The sequence below is a fragment of the Arvicanthis niloticus genome, chromosome 2 (assembly GCF_011762505.2).
Source record: "Arvicanthis niloticus isolate mArvNil1 chromosome 2, mArvNil1.pat.X, whole genome shotgun sequence".
In the NCBI taxonomy this organism is placed as follows: Eukaryota; Metazoa; Chordata; class Mammalia; order Rodentia; family Muridae; genus Arvicanthis; species Arvicanthis niloticus.
In genome coordinates this window covers 124,333,042-124,339,041 of record NC_047659.1, presented here as the reverse complement: position 1 = coordinate 124,339,041, position 6,000 = coordinate 124,333,042, and the positions used below count along the sequence as shown (strand labels likewise).

The window sequence follows — 6,000 nt, the reverse complement described above, 5'->3', positions numbered from 1 at the left end:
AACCCCATGCGAGAACTTTGCATCTGCAAGCTCTGTCTCAATATCTGTGTGTGGGAGAGCAGAGACAGACTAATGGGGCAGCCAAGGTGTTGGAGCAGCTCACAGGCCAGACCCTTATTTTCCAAAACTAGATATGCTGTCAGGTCCTTTGACATTCTAAGACATGAAAAGATTGCTGCTCGCTGCACAGTTCATGGAGCCAAGGCAGAAGAAATTCTGGAGAAAGTGAAGACCCCCAAACTCTGGAGACCCTTCCTCAAGCCTCAGGACATTGCAGCCACCCAAAGATCACAAGAAACCATACCTGGATGCAATCAGCAGAGGTTTATTAGGGAAAGAGCTGGCAGCCAGCGGGCTGACCAGGTACTCATGCTGGAGTCAAGGTCTGACCCCCACGGCCAGTCCTTGGAGGGTTTTAAAGGGAAAAACCACAAACCAGGGGAGTGGGAAGGGGGTGAGGGGTTGTCAAAGATACAAAACATGAAAACAGTGGAACAATTCAGAGGTACTCACTCTAAATGATTAGTGTCATGTGGAAATCGCCCTGCATTCTTCTCAAAAATGTGGTTTTTACCATGCCATTGTGCCCTATCCTGCCATTTCAGATTGCTATCTTTACTTTTTCCGGCTGCAGGGCTATAGCCCCACCTAGGTGGTAGCATCTTTATCTGTAATCAGGAATGTCTTCTTGCCTTGGGCGAGGCTTGAGGAATGTAATCCAACAAGTGTCCTTCACCTGGAATGTGAAGGCCTGAAATCTTATTTTCAGTTCCGAGTTCTGTAAGGCGAAAAATCTACACATATTTCATAAAATGGCCTTTATAATTTTTCACTCTACAAAAGGTCTGCAGGTGCAGGAGTATGAATTACAGAAAAATAACTACTCAGATACTGGAAACTTTGGTTTTGGGATTCAAGAACACATTGACCGGGGCATCAAATATGACCCAAGCATTGGCATCTATGGCCTGGACTTCTGTGTGATGCTGGGTAGGCCAGGTTTCAACATCGCAGACAAGAAGTGAAGACAGGCTGCATTTGGGGCCAAACAGAATCAGCAAAGAGGAGGCCATGTACTGGTTCCAGCAGAAATATGATGGGCTCATCCTTCCTGGCAAATAAATTCTACCCAAAAGGCCAGTAAAATTTTCTCAGAAAAAAAAAATCAATTCTTGTCAAAATCCAAAGACTTTTTTTTTTTTAATCCAAAAATCTCTTTTAAAACTGAAGTCTCTCAACTGTGGGTTCCTACGAAAAAAAAAAGCTAAATTCTGTTAAAGTTATTATTCAAATCTGCTGCATCCAATCTGGCTTGTAGTTACAGTGCCCACCATGTTCCTGACTTCCTGACTAGGCAAGGCCTGAGGCCATGCTGCTGCTCGGCTCAGGTGGGCCAGAAGCACAGCCCTGCCACCCACGAGACACCAACAGAGCCATCTCCCACGCTGTCTCCACAATGCTTGGCTAAGCCCAGACCATCCCACCATGTACATGGTACCTGGTAGAAATGAGACTCTAATGCTTAAAGATTATCCAATGGCTTTATATGTTTGGTAATCTTCAATTAACAAGATGCTCATACAATTGAAGGTGTTTCCCAATATCTAACCTTTAATATAAATCATTACTCAAGACCATCATGGATCCACTCGTGGTTCTCCATGGCTCCTTCATTCTGCCACTCCTCTGCTTTCCTAGCTCCTCCCCTTCCTTCTCCTCTTCCTCTCCTTAATCCTCCCACCTTAGCTCCTCCCAAAATACCAAGTTTAATGTAGTGGGGGAAATACACTGCTACAAAATTCTTCCTTACTTTTAAGATTGGGGCACACTTACTATCTAAACAAAGCAAAACCAAATTCCTACACTATAAATAATTCAATGTTCAATATTTGGGATTCACCCAGTCCCCCCAAAGAGCTTGGGTCACTTCCCTAGCTCTGCCTTCTACAACATACACAACTTGTCTTCTAAATGCCAATTGGCTCCATTCCACTACAGATTCTATTCTTGGTGGTCATCCTAGGGTTCTGACGTCTCCAAAATGCTGACACCTCTTGCTACAGCTGAGCTTCCCCAGCACCAAAGCCTCTCCTGGACTCTCTTCACCGTGCCAAGCCTCAACTCCTCCTCAATCCTGGAGTTTCAACTGCTCCTGAGGCTGCCCCTTCACCAATAGCCTTTCCTGGCCTCTCACAGTGCCAAGCCTCAGCTGCTCTCCACAACCCACTTCAATGCCTTCAAAACCAGCACCACCTGGGAGACTCTTACACAGTACCAAGTCTGGCTGCTAGGACAAGATATAACCTAGGCCACCGCTAGGACACAGCTTCTGTGTGCTAACTCTCAGGAAAAATTTCCCAGAGGATTTTACCTTAGTGATGCTGGGCTCTTCTTAACCACCCTCTAATTTCTCAGCACCAGTATCAATTGTCCCAGTAAATCAAAGGTTTTACTTTGTTGTCTGTGGTCTCTTGTTAATCACAACTGATGTTTCTTCAGCTTCAGCTAACTAGACTCACAAATTCTTAAAATATTCAATAGCCCTGGGAGAGTCTTTAGAAAATTCTCACACTTTCCTCTGAAACTTCACAAGCCAGGCCTCCATTCTCTATATTGTTCTCAACATGCTTATCTTCCAAGCTCCCACAGAAGAGTTCACCAAGCTTTGAACACTCAATGCTTTTGTAGCCCAACACTGTCCAAAGTCCTTCCACAGCCTTCCTCTAAACAACATGGTCAGGTCTGTCAGAGTAATACCCAATACCTGGTTTCCATTTCTGACTTGGTTAGGGTTTCTATTGCTATGATAAAACAAACAAACAAGCATGACCAAAGCAACTTGTGGAGGAAAGGGTTTATTTACCTTATATTTCCACATATTAGTCCATCAGGAAGGAAGACAGGACAGCTGCTCAAACAGAGCAGGAACCTGGAGGCAGACGGTGCAGAGACCACAAACGATTGCTGCTTATTGGCCTGCTCCTTGTAGTTTGCTCAGCCTGCTTTCTTATAGATACCAGGACCACCAGCCTAGGGATAGCACCACCCACAATGGGCTGGGTCCACCCCCATCAATCACTAATTTAGAAAATGCTCTACAGTCTTGCCTACAGCCCAGTCTTACAGTGAAATTTTCTCAGTTGGAGTTCCCGCCTCTCAGCTAATTCTAGCCTGGGTTAAATTGGCAAAAAAAAAAAAAAAAAAAAAAAAAAAAAAAAAAAAAAAAAAAAAAAAAAAAAAAAAAATCTAGAAAGCATGTGTTCATTAGAGTCACTATCTTTGAACTGAATTATGAAAAGGTGATTTCCTGTGAATTCCCTTTCTCCATTTCTGTCACTTTTCCTTTCATTTCCACTTTATTTCTCCTTTCATTCAGTCTTTATCTTTTGAATGAACAGGCTTTTCTGAAACTTGATCCACAGCTTCCTACTCCCCTCTGTAAGGCCTCTCCACTCAGTGAGTTGAGGACTAGCCAGGAATATTTGTTACATCTCAATAATCTAGAAAGAGAAAGATGTGTCTATCAATGGTTCTCGACCAGGGGTGATGTTTATCCCACCCCTCAGGAGACATCAGGTAATGTCAGACTGGAGGGAATGTGCTGCTGGCATCTATGAATATAGACCAAGTACCGAATAGCCTCATGCAGGGAACCTATAACAGAGTTGTCTTGTCCAAATTGCCAGTAGTGTTGCTGGTAAGAAATTCTGGTATGCATAGATGTTGGTAGCTAAAGAAGACTGTGGTTTGGTGGCAGCAATGCAGATTCTCAAAGTAAAAGAACAGCCATCAGTATCAAATTGTCCAGGGTTCACTTTTTTGGTTGTCTGTATTTGTCCGTGGATAATTTTTCAAAGCTCTACAAGCAGTTTCTTTCATCTGGAAAACAGGGCGAATAAACTTTCTCTCTCACTAAACTGTAAGTTCCTTGGAGGCAAGGATATGCTGTGTAGCAGAAAGTATTCTTAAATATTTGTTGGTTATCTCAGTTATCTTCAGGCCTAAAGCAGAGAACATAGTAAAGATTCTGGAGCAGAATGGGAAAGGGAGCAGCCCTGGGGAGTGGGGCGCTGTGCTGATGTCATCATCTTGTGTGTGCTAAACTAAGTAATTTCATAGAATAGTGTTTTAATTTCATTCATTTTTAGAATAAGTTTATACTTAGCACACAGCAAAATGATCAGTAAGAAGACACTAAAACCATCTCTCTTTTTTTGTTTTCTGAGACAGGGTTTTCTAGGTAGCCCTGGCTGTCTTGGAGCTCACTATGTATATGGACTGGCCTCAAACTCAGAGAACCACTACTGCCCAGTTATTTTGTTTGTTTGTTTGTTTTGTTTTGTTTTGTTGTTGTTTAAGACAAGATCTTACCCCATCCCCTGGACTCCATATTCTGGTCCACAACTCTGGCTGCTTTCCTGGAGGTCACCCCAGCACCAAGGACCCCAGACAGGAGCTTAGCATAACTGTCATCAGAGAGGTCTCATCCAGCAACTTATGGAAATAGATTCGGAGACTCACAGGCAAACCTTAGGCAGAGCCTGGGGAATCCTATGGAAGAGGGGGAGGAAGTATGATAGGAGCCAGAATAGTCAAGGTCACCACAAGAAACCCTACAGAACCAACTAAACTGGGCCTATGGGACCCACAGAGACTGAACCACTAACCAGAGAGCATACATGGGACTGACCTAGGCCCTCTGCACATATGTTATAGTTGTGTAGTTTGGTCTTCATGTGGGACTCCTAACAGCAGGAGCAGGGTTTTCTCTAACTGTTGCCTGCCTTTGGGGTCTTTTCCTCATACTGGGCTGCCTCATCTAGCCTCAATAGGATAAGATGCCTCTAGTCTTAACTGCAACTTGATATACCAGGACTGGCTGATATCAATGGAGGCCTTCCCTTTCTGAAGAGAAATGAAGACGTGAATGTGGGCTCAGGTGTTGAGCTGCCCCACATTGAGAACCTCTCTGCCCCACACTTGGGGGCCAAAATGTCACAGACCGCTCTTTCAATGTTGGAACCCGCACTTCCAAAAGCCTTGGGGGTTAAATTGTTAGAGCCCGCACTGCCCCAGGCTGCTGAGGTCCACAGGTCAGGGTTCAGCAAGAGAGTGAGGGCGGACGTGAGGAATGGAGACCAGACAGAGTGTGATTCAATCCCATTTATTCTTCAGTCTCTCTAGTCCAAGTCCCAAGTCTTGAGTCCCTAGTCCCTAGTGCCTCCAAGTTCCAAGTTTCCAGTTCCAAGTTCTAGTCTCAAGTCTCATCCAAGTACAAGTGTCTAATCCTAGTTCTCTTTCCAAGTCTTGTGCCTGCTACTTTCTTCTGTCTGCCTCTTGCCTTTTATAAGTCTCACTTCTAAGCCATGTCTTTAAGTCACGCCCTTAGGTCTTATCTCTTAATCACACTTTTAAGTCACGTCCTTAAGTCTCAGCTCTAAATCACACCTTGAAGTCTCACACAACCAAGGGAAAACCCTGGGTATCTAAAACAAGATGTTATCAGAGTGTGCTCAGCTGTTGTAGGCTGTTGTAAACAAGTCTCTTATCAGGGTATATGGCTCAAGATGGCTGCAAGGATGATAGCTGCCTTCTGTTGGCTCCCCACACTCAGGGCTGGTAGGAGAAGAAACTGCAGTCAGGATGTAAAGTTAATTAATTAACTAATTAATTAATTTAAAAGATAAAATCTTATGTAGTCCAGGCTGGTTATGAAATTCTGATATTCCTGCCTCTATTTCTCAAGTGCTAGGATGTTAAGTGCTACCATGCCCAGCTCATTTTGTGATTTCAGTAGATCAAAACAGAGACAAACTCAGTAATCATGTATAAAGACAAAAATAAATCAAGAAGAACATTTCCAACTACAAAAATTACTGAATACCTTTCTCATCTCTTCTAACATGAGGGCCTTTTTCACTAATCATAGATTAATCCTTACTTGATTCTTTTTATGCAAGAAGCATTAAAAACTAATAATTACTGCTGTCTCCTGATAGC

At 43.5% G+C, this 6,000-nt stretch overlaps 1 pseudogene; it reads left to right on the top strand.

Annotated features, from left to right (window-relative positions):
- On the top strand, positions 1-1,122 carry LOC117702608 (large ribosomal subunit protein uL5-like; annotated as a pseudogene).
- Positions 1,123-6,000: the final 4,878 nt, after the last annotated feature.